The sequence below is a fragment of the Bubalus bubalis genome, chromosome 11 (genome assembly GCF_019923935.1).
Source record: "Bubalus bubalis isolate 160015118507 breed Murrah chromosome 11, NDDB_SH_1, whole genome shotgun sequence".
Lineage (NCBI taxonomy): Eukaryota > Metazoa > Chordata > Mammalia > Artiodactyla > Bovidae > Bubalus > Bubalus bubalis.
The window spans coordinates 60,253,002-60,265,826 of NC_059167.1; the positions used below are offsets into that span (position 1 = coordinate 60,253,002).

At 43.8% G+C, this 12,825-nt stretch overlaps 1 long non-coding RNA gene across 1 annotated transcript; it reads left to right on the top strand.

Annotated features, from left to right (window-relative positions):
• The first annotated feature begins 2,818 nt into the window (after positions 1–2,818).
• On the top strand, positions 2,819–12,545 carry LOC123328091. Its single transcript, XR_006542855.2, has 2 exons — positions 2,819–5,753; positions 12,209–12,545. It is a non-coding gene; the product is annotated as an uncharacterized LOC123328091 (long non-coding RNA).
• The last annotated feature ends 280 nt before the right edge of the window (positions 12,546–12,825 follow it).

The window sequence follows — 12,825 nt, forward strand, 5'->3', positions numbered from 1 at the left end:
AAGAGAAAATTTTTTTCCTTCAGGCTTTCTTCAGTCTTTAACTTTGTTCTGCTGTTTGTTTTTTTCCCCAAACTGCTCTTGCTGCTGCTAAGTCGTTTCAGTCATGTCCGACTCTGTGCGACCCCATAGATGGCAGCCCACCAGGCTCCCCCGTCCCTGGGATTCTCCAGGCAAGAACACTGGAGTGGGTTGCCATTTCCTTCTGCAGTGCATGAAAGTGAAAAGTGAAAGTGAAGTCGCTCAGTCGTGTCCGACTCTTAGCGACCCCATGGACTGCAGCCTACCGGGCTCCTCCATCCATGGGATTTTCCAGGCAAGAGTACTGGAGTGGGGTGCCACTGCCTTCTCTGAAACTGCTCTTAGCATTTCATTAATCAGCTTACTAAGCAGCTAGTGTAACCTAAGCGTATGATATTTTTCTAGTTACAGATAATACCAGGTATTTTATTAGTGAAGTCTTAGAACAAATGATCCCTTTCTGGCTTGTTTCGTAACAATATAAAACTTGTAGAAATGAGTTTATTAACAATGACCAGCCTTAGTAGTCCACTCCAATTCCTCAGGTCCTTTTCACCCTCCTCCCCTTAAGACTGCACTTCTAAAATACAGTAGCTGTGGGTGTTCAACTGAAGTCCTCCTTGACATTCCTGTAATGAAAACCCAGTTCCTTTACTTCCGACAGGGGACCTTACACCAAAACTTCCTGGAGGGGTTGGGATGAGATCAGCCTCTTGGCAGCTTTGCCAGAATCACCCCTTTACTTCTTCTTTCATGTCCTATTTCCACTCCTTTTCTTTTTTATCACCTTAATAAATCAAGGAAATGGCAATCCACTCCAGTGTTCTTACCTAGAAAATCCCATGGACAGAGGAGCCTGGCAGGTTACAGTCCATGGGGTCACGAGAGTCAGACAGAACTTAAAGACTAAACCACCATCATACATGCATTACCATCTGTTTCTGGGGAACTGATATAAGGTACTGACTACAGGATTAACTACTTTGTAACAGAAAGTGAAGTGAGATTGTTTTTCTTATTCTGGAATAAGGCCAAAGCAGAGTTTAAAAGGTACCAATCACCATGTTCAAGATTAGAGAACCATAGTGATTAGTAAGCACTGCCAGGCTTCCTGAGGGTTGCCAGGTCATGTAGCAAGCCCTGTCACTAACTACCTTCTACACACAGCTGGGGAGACCTGGGAGAGGCCTTCTTTTGGAGGAAGTGCAATGTTGAGGAAAGGGATTTAGTCCTTTGAGCTCTCATGAGAGAGGGAACAGAGCGTGTCTGTACTCAGAAGCCACAGGAGGGAGACCTGGGGAGGAATTCAAGATCCAGGATACCTCCAAGAAGGGTAGACTAGCATTTTCCCACCTGGTTGGATTTGTGTTTATCCTGCAGATGAATATGTCTGTTTAATTCCAGAGCATGGGAATTTTGGAGAGGTGGTGTGGAGACTGTCAGGCAGAGAGGCGTTAAAGATGGATATCAGGCAGTTGAGAGTTGATATATGAGCTGAAGGCATTAGGACTTCTGCAGCAACATGGGGTGGTTAAAAGGCAGGTGCAGCAGACGAGTGAGGTGTGATGCCATTAGCTGGGAGTTAGACAGAATATAGACAACGCTCAAATCTCAAGGGACTACCAGGGCCAGGAGGAACCGCTCAGGAATTAGCCCAAGTGGGGCTTGCCACTGTGCACAATGAAACCTATAAGCCACTTATCGCAGTGCAGCTTTAGCCAGTTAGAGAGCCACACACCCCACCCAGCCACCCAGTAAGGCAGTGCTTCTCAGTCTAGCTGTACTTGGAAGATTAAAAGCAAACAAAAACTGTGTTTAGTCTCCATCCCAGTCCAGTTAAACCAGAGTTTAATGTGTTAAAGTGCTCTGGATGGTTTTAATGTTTAGCCTAGATTGAGAATTAACTGCAATGAAGAAGCCTCTTCTAGCAGCTACTTCCCGAGAAGAGATCAAAGGAAAGAGATACATGAAAACAAACCATGATTAGATCTATATAAAGGGAGGAAAGAGCTTTGAATCTGATGTGTAATCTTCTATGAAATAGGATGTTTTAAAATAAACCGGGCTGAGTTTTAGGAACTAAATATGTGAAAATTTAGAAAGTTTGGCTAGGAAGGTAAAGGTGATACTCCTCAAGAATAAAGGGGAGGGACTTCCCTGAAGGTCCAGTGGTTCAGACTCCACTTCCACTGCAGGGGAACTTAAGATCTCACATGCAGCAGGGTAGCCACCCCGAAAAAAGGAGGGGGGAGGATTCAAGAGCTAGGAAAAGAAAATTATTAAAGGTGTAGCCTCCAATGACTTATTTCCTCCCTGTATAGACTATAACTTTCAAGGTCTTTAAGGTTACATAGTTTTAAATCTTAACCTGCTACAATTCATAACCTCTAGGGTCCATCATGGGTCATGTTTGGTGAATTTGGAAGTAAAGTTTGGTTATTAAGTATTAACAATCCACAATGATTTTTAGTGGGACTTTTTACACAGTGTGGCTAGTTTCCTTGTTAAATGATGTCAATTCAGAGTACAGACAACTGTGTTTATTTAAAGAAAAGTGTGAAAGTGTTGGTCGCTCAGTTGTGTCTGACTCTTTGTGACCCCATGGACTGTAGCCCCCAGGCTCCTCATCCATGGGATTCTCTAGGCAAGAATACTGGAGTGGGTTGCCATTTCCTCCTCCAGGGGATCTTCCCGACCCCAGGATCAAACCCAGGTCTCCTGCACTGCAGGCAAATTCTTTACTGTCTGAGCCACCAGGGAAGCCCCCAAAGAAAAGTGTGGGGGACTTCTGTGGTGGTTCAGTGGTTAAGACTCTGAGCTTCCAATGGAGGGGGCATGGGTTCAATCCCTGGTTAGGGAACTAAGATCCCACATGCTGCATGTCCAATAAATAAATAAAACATTAAAAAAAAATAGGGTGGATCATAGAAATACGACTGTTGTTCCTAAGGTTCCCTGTAGATGGCGTTGCTTAACTTGGTCTTTAAACGGTTTATAGACAGGAAGTTGTTAAAATAAAATATGTTAAATGGGTTCACACTTGCATTTTGAAAGTGAAGTACATTAGATTTTAAAGAATAAAACCTACCTGTTATGAGTTGCTTTCAGAATATAAAGTGGTTGTCTTAGTTCGTTTGGGTTGGTATCACAAAATACCGTAGCCTAGGTAACTTACAAACGACAGAAATTTATTTCTCACAGTTCTGGGAGGCTGGGCAGTCCAAGATCAGGATGTCCATAGGCAGCTGTCCTCACAGGACGGAAGGGACAAGGCACTCCCTGGGATCTCTTTTACTGGGCACAAATCCCATTTATAGAGAGCTTCACCCTCATGACCTGCTCACCTCCCAAATGCCCCACCTCCAAATACCATCACACTGGAGGAATAGATTTCAGTATATGAATGGGTGGGGAGGGGCGTGGTGTAAGCATCCAGACCGTAACAGTAGTGTAGGTGAAATAGGGTTTTTTTTCCTTGTAAATCTGTATTTATTTTGTTTATTGCCCTTTGATATGCCTTTTGAAATTTTGAATGTTGTTCATATAGCTACATAAATTGCCATTCATAAATCATTTCTCTACTGTTGGTATTTTCTATGAGAGACAGATAGTTCAAAGGCTAAATTAGTTCAAGTTCTAAAAATGAAATTCACCTTGAAAGTACTTTTTATATAATGCATGATTTTACATCTGAGGTGCTTGAAGCTTCTAATTAATTTTAATTAGTTTTCAAGCCAGTATGCGTTCTTCACTAGAGTAATAAGTAGCTTTTACATCAAAAGACTGAAGCTCTGTCTTTGGTTGTATCACAGTTCTGTAAGCTTAGGCTGCCTGTTTGACTTTCAGTTTTAATTTTTCCTCAAGGAACATCAGGATTTGAAAGAGTTTTTGATTCAGTGATAATAAACATTTAAAAAATATAATATTCAGTTTTCATAACATAAAGATCTTTAAGCCATATTTGAATTAGAAAAAGTTTGTGGCAACAAAATTTTACTGAAAATTAATCAAGTAATGGGAAACTAAGTTTTCACTTTAAATGATTTGGGGTAGGAAAACAAATTCTGAAACCATTTTCACCAGTTAGGTGAAAGCTGTTACGTATTTTGGGTCACGTCAATTGTGAGATACATCTTATGTAATTCATTATTAATAGCAAATAGTTTTCAAAGAATAAATTTTAAACTGTGTTAGAACAGGTTATATCTATGATGATTGTTTTCTCATAACCATCCTGAAAACTATTAGCTCACAAGCCTTGAAGCCAGATTACCTGGATTTAAACCTCAGTTCTTCATTTACTTAGCTGTATGACTCTGTGTGCCTCAGTTTCCTCCTATATGAGGTAAAACCATGATGGATTGCCTCATAGTTTGACATAGGGAGTAAGTCGATTTAACACATAAAATACTCAGCATACAGTAAGCCTTCGATAAATGTTGTGGTTATAGCAGGCTTGGAATTACTTTACATGAGGGTCCTGGGGAAATGTAATAATGCAAGTCTGTGTTGCGGTGTGAAATCTGGGCATCTTTTTGAGAGTATTGGGCTTGTGAGCATCACTACCCCATCACAGTGGGAATGACTCCTAGGTGGGAGGAGTCTGAGAACAGTGTTCCACAGTAAGTTGAACAGGTAAGCAATTTTAGAAGAAGAAAATGTGTGAAAAGAAAACCTTTGTTTGCTGTTCATTTTTACGGTTCTAAAGCTAAGTGCCATGAGCATTAAGAGGCCAACAAAAACAGATCCTCATTTCCAAATACCAGAGCTTGGGCTTGTTGGCTGAAGCTCCAGGATCCCAGCATCCTGAACCTTACCCAGTTCTTCCCTCTGTGGTTCTTCTCTATGTTGAACTGAGACCAGATAAGTGGCACCAGGTCATTTTTCTGAAGTCTGGGGCTTGATGTATCTGCGTAATTACTATCAGAGCTTAGATGTGTTCATTCTAAAAGAACAAGGTGACTATAAAATACTCTGTAGCTCTTGCCTCCTGGGTAAACCATCTTTTACCCTGTGATCAGTATATATGATGAGAATCAGGAGCTTCATTTAACTTCAGGCTGATTCTGTCTGTACCAGCAGACAAGAATGAGAGTCAGAAGCGTGAACTGTATCTACTTCTCCATCAGCCAGTGTCCAATAACACAGGTGCTTAACTGCATTATATTAAACTTTCAAGCCTTTTTTGTTTTCAGTTGATGGAAAAGATTATAGCTGGTCTTAATTTTTAGAAACGTCTATTAGCTATGATACACTAACTTACTTTGATGAAGGGTAAATTCACACTTTTTACTATTCACAAGGTTAGAAACAATGATGTTTCTTCTTTGCAAAACAAAGTTAAGGCTTTTGAAAGAGCTGTTCTAGATGCCATCCTTATGGGGTTAAATGTTGAGTACTTAACAGATTTCCTTCATGTCATTAGCTCTCATGAATCATCACTGGCAGTCTGTTAAAACCCTTGACGGGTCAGTGCTTTTAAACACTCTTGAGTAATTTTTTAAAAGTTAACTTTTATTCTAAGTTTGTTAATCCACTGAAGTCCAAGCATTTAACAATCAGAGGTCCAGATTCATTTGTTGGCTCATTGGTGCTTTGATAAATCATTGCTGGAGTTATTGTGTATATAGTACAAACAATCCCATGTATCTCCATTCATTACCTGACCTTGTTCTTTTAGGAATGTGTCCTGAAAACTGGCTTGTCCTGCGAGCACAGTACAGTTGCACATTGGGGTAAATATAAATAGCATGTTTTATCCAAAGCTAAGATAAGCTTGATATTTTCATTCCAAATGAGTGTAAAGAATAATCTCATGGCATATTATAGACATTTGAACATACACCTGGCTTCTTGAAACTTAAAAACAGGAAAAACAAGTTTCACACTCCCACAAATAATAAATGTTTAACCAGAGAATGCCTTTGGGTTTCGGTGACATTTATGAACATAGGTACAGTGTACTTTTAAAATAGCTATTGTCTTTCTAAATCTTGTCACAGGGATTTTTAAAAAAAAAATCTGTCGTTCAGAACTCTCTTTTCACTCTCTAGCATATCTCTGACACCCACATTCAGTCTGTTACTCTCTGTCTGCAGTAAGTGTCTGGTTGTTAACCTGAGATTCCAAGGAAGAGAGGAGTGGAGGTTCACTGTGGCCAATAGAAATGAAAGTCCAAATTAGCTCCAAAGACAACCCTAGGTCTGTTCTAAGTCCACTCACCTTCCTTTGATGTGCCCAAGCTTATACATTCTGTTCTTCTCCTAAGGAGAAAATGGCTCACTTGACTACCACTTTATCTAGCTATATATCCTTGGGTGAGTTAAATTCCCTGAATGTTAATGTCCGTCTCTGTAAAGTGAGAGTGGCATCTACCTGATACTAGATAATATATGTAGACAAGGGTAGGGAAGAAGGCATCTCTCCAGCATAAGCCTCAGCTATCTGCTCTGAGGGTTCAGACTGGTAAATTCATGCAAACTAGAGAGGTTATCCTATGGAAACAACACAGCTTGGTCCAAAAAAAGCAAAAGCCTTTATTGTCAAAAAGGTGGGATTCCCAGTGTAGCAGCCTGTCTGTCATTTACTTTTACTTCCATCCTGAGTTCTCCACTTTCTCTTTAGGCTCCACCTTCATCACAAGGGAGTAAGACGTCACAGGGGAGAACTTGCAGTCCTCTTGTTTCCACCCACAAGCCGACTGTAGATTCCCCCTCTGGCCCCTGCCCCTGCCCCTGCCGAGCCCTGGCGTCACCTCTTCAGCTGCCTTCAGTGTGTCCCATCTCCCTCGCCTTCCTCCCGTTACTGCTGTCACCTGAGGCCAGGCCTCACTGCCTCTAATCCATGCTCCTGTAATGCCTCCCACTTCCAGCATCTCTCCACACACACCTGTGCAGATAGTGGTGCCAGTGTACTCTCCTGACAGGGAGTTCCAGACTGTTCAGCATCCTACTCAAAAACCTCCACAGAGACTGCCCGTGAGGTAGAAAGTCCCACATCAGGTACTCAGTACCCTTTTCGTTGTATCTGCTTTTGCTTCCTTCTTGCTATCTTCTCAAAATGGACTTCTCTTGGGTGTGTACACAGTGTGCTTCATGGCTTCTGTCTTTGCTCATGATCTTTTCCATCAGCCTTCTCCCAACTGACTGCTGCTGCTGCTAAGTCACTTCAGTCGTGTCCAACTCTGTGCAACCCCATAGATGGCAGCCCACCAGGCTCCCCCGTCCCTGGGATTCTCCAGGCAAGAACACTGGAGTGGGTTGCCATTTCCTTCTGCAGTGCATGAAAGTGAAAAGTGAAAGTGAAGTCTCTCAGTCGTGTCCGACTCTTAGCGACCCCATGGACTGCAGCCTACCAGGCTCCTCCATCCATGGGATTTTCCAGGCAAGAGTACTGGAGTGGGGTGCCATCGCCTTCTCCGCCCAACTGACTAGTGAAGACCAAATCTCTTAAGAACTGACCCTCTGCCTGCCCCATGACCAAGCCCAGCCAAACAGCCTCACTTCCCCTGCACCCCCACAGTTAAAGGATGGGTATCACATGACCCATGCCAACTCTGCAGAGCCCTCCGGGATCAGAAGCACTTCCTCTTTTCCAGGGTAGCTAATGCTAAGGATAAAAATAAGACTCCAGCTTCCCCCAAATAAAAATCAACACAGACAAAAGCAGAATCTAGATGCAGAGAGAGAAATCAAAAGACTCTTAATTATTCGGTTTGAGCCTCTGAAGCCAGCTCTACCGCCTAGGCTCCCAGTTGTATAACCTAGTTAGCTTTGTTCTGCTGGTTTGAGGTTGGGTTTCTCTTCCCTGCCGTGGAGCAGGTCCTAACTAGACCCTTCAAACTTTTCTGCCTTTCACACTCTACCCCTATCTTATAGTCTTTCCCAACCAGTACTTTTCCCAAGAAGTAATCTGTTTTTTAAGTCTTCATTTTGTGCATAATTCCAGCCAAATCAACTTAGCCATTGATTTACAGACTTGCTAGAATAGTGTCAGTTATTGATCATACTGCAGATGATCAGTATCTTAACCTATCAAGCCACAAAAGTAAACATCATAAAACTACTCAGCAAAAGTGAAGAAATAAAAACCCATTGTGGGAGTGGTTTTCCTGTGTTACCAAAGAGCATACCCACCACCTTTGCATCCAGAAAATATTTAAGGCTCCCCCTCTCCATCCCCATCATGGACTTGTTATTTAGCACTGAGAGAATGAATTGCTTCAGAGAGCAAGTGGGTCTGGGTAGGGCTGACTGTGAAAAATGGGGGGAGAATTACAGCAGGTATTAGGTGAGGTCCAAGATCTGGAGAGCAAGACTAGACGCAGAGGGTGTCAGCTAAGAAAGGTTGGAAAGCTTCCTTGGGTTACAGAAAAAAAACCTGCATTTATTGGAAGTTTTCATTTTTTTACTTTATTTCAATTCCGTTTAGTTCCACAGCTTTCCTAAAAGTCTGACACCTGGGTCTAGCTTCCATGTGGTGGCAAAAAGTGAAGAGTGTAAGTTTTAAAAACTATCTTACCCATCTGTTTGGAATAACATGATAGGAGTATAAATTCTGGGAGGAAGAGAGAGCCCCAGAGGGTCCCAGCACTCCAGGGGCCACCTCCCCTTCCCAGTATATGCCAGAGGAGGGCTTTGGAATGGAGGCAAAGCTGACCCTTGGGTTACAGATGTTACATGCAGTAAATATTTTGCTTAACTTTAAATGTAATTGTCATGAATATTGAGGTATTTGAAAAGATTGAAGTGAACCTAATTTTTTTTTAATATCACCAGATTTGAAACTTTCACTAGAATTTATACTCATATCATGTTATTCCAAATAGATTGGTAAGGTAGTTTTTAAAATTAATTGTGATTTCTTCTGTGAGATACCTGAATGCCTATGTTAGGACTATATGGCATTTTGAAACCAAGTCAAGAAAAAAATACCTAACCATGAATTTTAGGTTTCCAGAATGATCCCTGACTTTCACAAGGACTAATTTATGAAAGACAAGACAACCATTCACAATAGAGGCCTGGGTTAGTTTTAAAGGCAGCTTTGATGATTGACAGGTGATTGGCTGCAGTGGTAGGAGAATTAAATTCCCCCAAAATAGGAAACCAGATTAGATGTTGGTGTTGTGAATGGATGGGCTCAAGACTGTCAGATTTGATGTAAGTTCTGCCTTATGTGATCATGCTTAATGTGATCAAGGCTAACATAAGACCCAAGCTAATAGCTAATATGCCACTTGGCCATTCAGAGCCTTGCTTTAGATAAAGATCTGTGCCCAGGCCTGTGAAATGTGAGTAGAGAGCAGAGAATATGATAATGTGTGTTTTGGAGGGGGGTTGGGGATGGGGTTGTAATTAATTGGTAAAAGACTGGAGGCTTTATTTTTCTTACCAATGTCTCTTAACTTGCCTGGTAGCCTAGAAAAACTGACCATTATTCTTCAACAAAAAGAATGGCGTTGTTTGCTGTCCTTCCACGAGGATCATGGCAGGGAGAGTGGGCTTCTGTTTAAGAGCCCAGGACTCTGGCCTCCTCAGCCTCCCCTGGGGACAAAGTAGCTCCAGCCAGCAAATCTCCCCAGAAATACTTCTCCGAGCACGAGAGAGTTCCCACAACTCTCTGGACTCATCTGTGAGGTCCCAGGCATCTAGCTATCTTCTTTCCAAACACTCAGTGCCAGGCATTGACTGTGATGAGGACAGTGGGCATGCTGACGCCCCTCAGGTTACCCTGTCCTCCTGATTAAAGACATGCCTCGGCAGCATTTGATGGAGATTTCCTGGCTTGACTGGAGCCAGAGGGTGAAGGCTGACCTCCTGCTGTGAGTCCTCTGGCAGGCCCCTCAATCAGATGGGGATGGTGATGGTGGTAGTGACACCTGTTTTGCCCACCCACAGAGTCCTTAGGATGCTCAAACAGGAAAATGGATGGGAGAGCCCAGTGTCAGCTTGAAAGCTGGATGGAGATGTGAGTTACTGCGCTTGGTGCTGACATCCGACAAAAGGCTGGATGGTTCTTCCCCTTCCCAGCCAAGTATGTGCCATTCAAAACTAAACGGAGGGTATCTGCTTCATCTCTAATGAGCAGGGGGCCTTAGCCAAAGGTCCACAGAAGGGAGGAGGGACAGACTGTGGCTCAGTTCCCCTTGGTCTCCTCAGTCTGTCTTCTTGTTGGACTCTAGTTGACCTTGGCCCAGATCTTATCAATCGTACGCTCACTCCTTCTTGTCACAGAAGAGAGACAGTCACCATCTCTCCTCATTTGTGTTCAGTGGGTCAGGCTTACAGCAAGTGCTAGGGACACCCATGGGTTGTGAGTTGCTCGCTATCATGGAAAGGAGGCAGCTCCTAAAAGGAGTGAGCACTCCAGGACAGGGCCCAAGACATGCTGAGCATTTTACAGATGTGTCATTATCTTTTTGTTATTCTTACTCTTACTATGGGAGCAAAGGTGATTAGACTGGTTTTGCAGATGTGTTTTCCTTGATTCCTCAGCCTGTCAAATGAAAGGCCTCCTCAACTCAACATGGTCTTATTTCCTTGTTCTTGAAAGAATCCAGGGTAGCAGGCCTGCCCAGGGAGGGCTGTAAACGCTGCTTGGCCTGCAGGGCTCTGAGGTCTGATTTAAAGATGCCCAGCAATGGCACCCCGCTATAGTACTCTTGCCTGGAAAATCCCATGGACGGAGGAGCCTGGTAGGCTGCAGTCCATGGGGTTGCTAAGAGTCGGACACGACTGAGTGACTTCACTTTTACTTTCATGCATTGGAGAAGGAAATGGCAACCCACTCCAGTGTTCTTGCCTGGAGAATCCCAGGGATGGGGGAGCCTGGTGGGCTGCCGTCTATGGGGTCGCACAGAGTCGGATACAACTGAAGCGACTTAGCAGCAGCAGCAGCAGCAGCAGCCATGGGAAATCTGCCATTTGGGTCCCCAGAGCTGGCCTATGCCCAGATTCCATGTGTCCTCCACTGCCTTCCTCCCACCAGGGACACCGTCCTTCCCAACCAGAATATCCCCCCATCCTTATGACGCGCCTTCATTCTCTGTGCCCCCTGCTGTGGCATAATCCTCACAGTACTTGCCACTCACCATGATTTCACTGATTCGCACTCACAGAAGCCCTGCGACGCACAAGGGTGCTCACCTCCCCATGCTTCCATTTTAAAGATTCTCTAATGTTTGTTTCCAGTTTGGCTCTAGCAACATTGTTTTTCCATGTTTCTACCTTGTCTCCCTGACTCTTCCGCCCCCTCCTTAAAGTCAAGAACAGAGTCTTTGCACCCTGCATGATCCTGGCACATCTCGCTTGAGGAATATTCATTCCCCAGTAATTAATCCAACCAACTTTTCTCGAGTGCCTGTGATGCTTGTGGTAGGTCCTGGAGGGAATACAAAAATGAAATATGACTGAAAACTGAGGCAACAGAGTGGAGAGAGTGAAAGCAGTAGCTTAGTTCGTAGAGTTTAGTTGAAAGAAGGCTTGTACTAAAGGATGGACAAGAAGAGATTGTGGCTGAAGATAAAGGGGGCACGAGGGGAGGGGGGCTGTAGAGGAGCCCAGAGTAGAGGAGTGAGATCCAGAGCAGGTAAACTGATTCTGGAAGGAAGAGGGTCATCTCTTTTAGAGGACTGATGGGAAGAAGGGAGGGAAAGCAGAGGGAAGGAAGGAAGAAAAGGGGGGAGGGAGGAAGACGTAGCTAAATGTGGACGGGGATGTAGGGGAAAGGGCTTCCCAGGTGGCACTAGTGGTAAAGAACCTGCCTGCTGATGCAGAAGACATAAGTGATTCAGGTTTGATCCCTGGGTCAGGAAGATCCCCTGATGGAGGGACTGGCAACCCACTCCAGTATTCTTGCCTGAAGAATCCCAAGGACAGAGGAACCTGGCAGGTTACAGTCCATGGGGTCACAGAGTCAGATACGACTGCAGCAACTTAGCACGCACACTTGCACCTAGGGGGAAAGGGGTTTATCACCAGTACCCTGGGTTTTCACTGTTAAATGGATGAAAGAGGGGACTTGGGCTTCGACATGAGGGAGCTTAAGCTGCTACAGGGTTGACTAGCGGACAGACTAGCAAGTAGCAAGTGTGACACAGAACTGCCCATGTGGCCTGACTGGGGAAAAGAAATGCAGAGTTGGGAAATAGAAGTTCTCTCTAGGTTCACCCTTCTCTCTCTCTCCCCAGCCCATCCCCGAACCAGGATCTGGAGGCTCCCTGGGAGCACTCTGCTGAACTGACCTACTTCAGATTTGGAGGTTCCCCCACGCCTTCTTCCCTTAGAACACCTCTTCCTGGCCTCCTGGCAACCACCTGCTGCCCTTGTTTCCACAGTCGATCATGGCTTTCGGTGCTTTTCTCTCTCAGGGAACAGTGTGATACTCTTGGAGGTGGGGAGGTCCCGTTAGATTGTGGTTCATACAGGTTTTCAGCTCTGGATCCATATGCCCGATTGTTGATTCTCAGAGAGACGACTGAACAAGTATCATTTCACCATATGGCCAACTTGTCAGGTTTACCAAAATAACCAGTTTACTGAAAGCTTGATTCAAAGAGTCTCTGTATGAGTATATTCATGCATATATTTTCTCAAGTATAGTCAGTGAATGTATTCTTCATGCATATTCAGTGATTCTGAAGATGTCCAATAAATAGGGATTTATTTTAATGTAAATAAAGTTATTATATATTTGTTTTGGGCTAAACTGTGTACCTTGAGAATTCACATGTTGAAGTCCTGGCTTGCAGTACCTCAGAAGGAGATAGACCTTTAAAGAGGTAATTAAATTGAAATGAGGCCATTA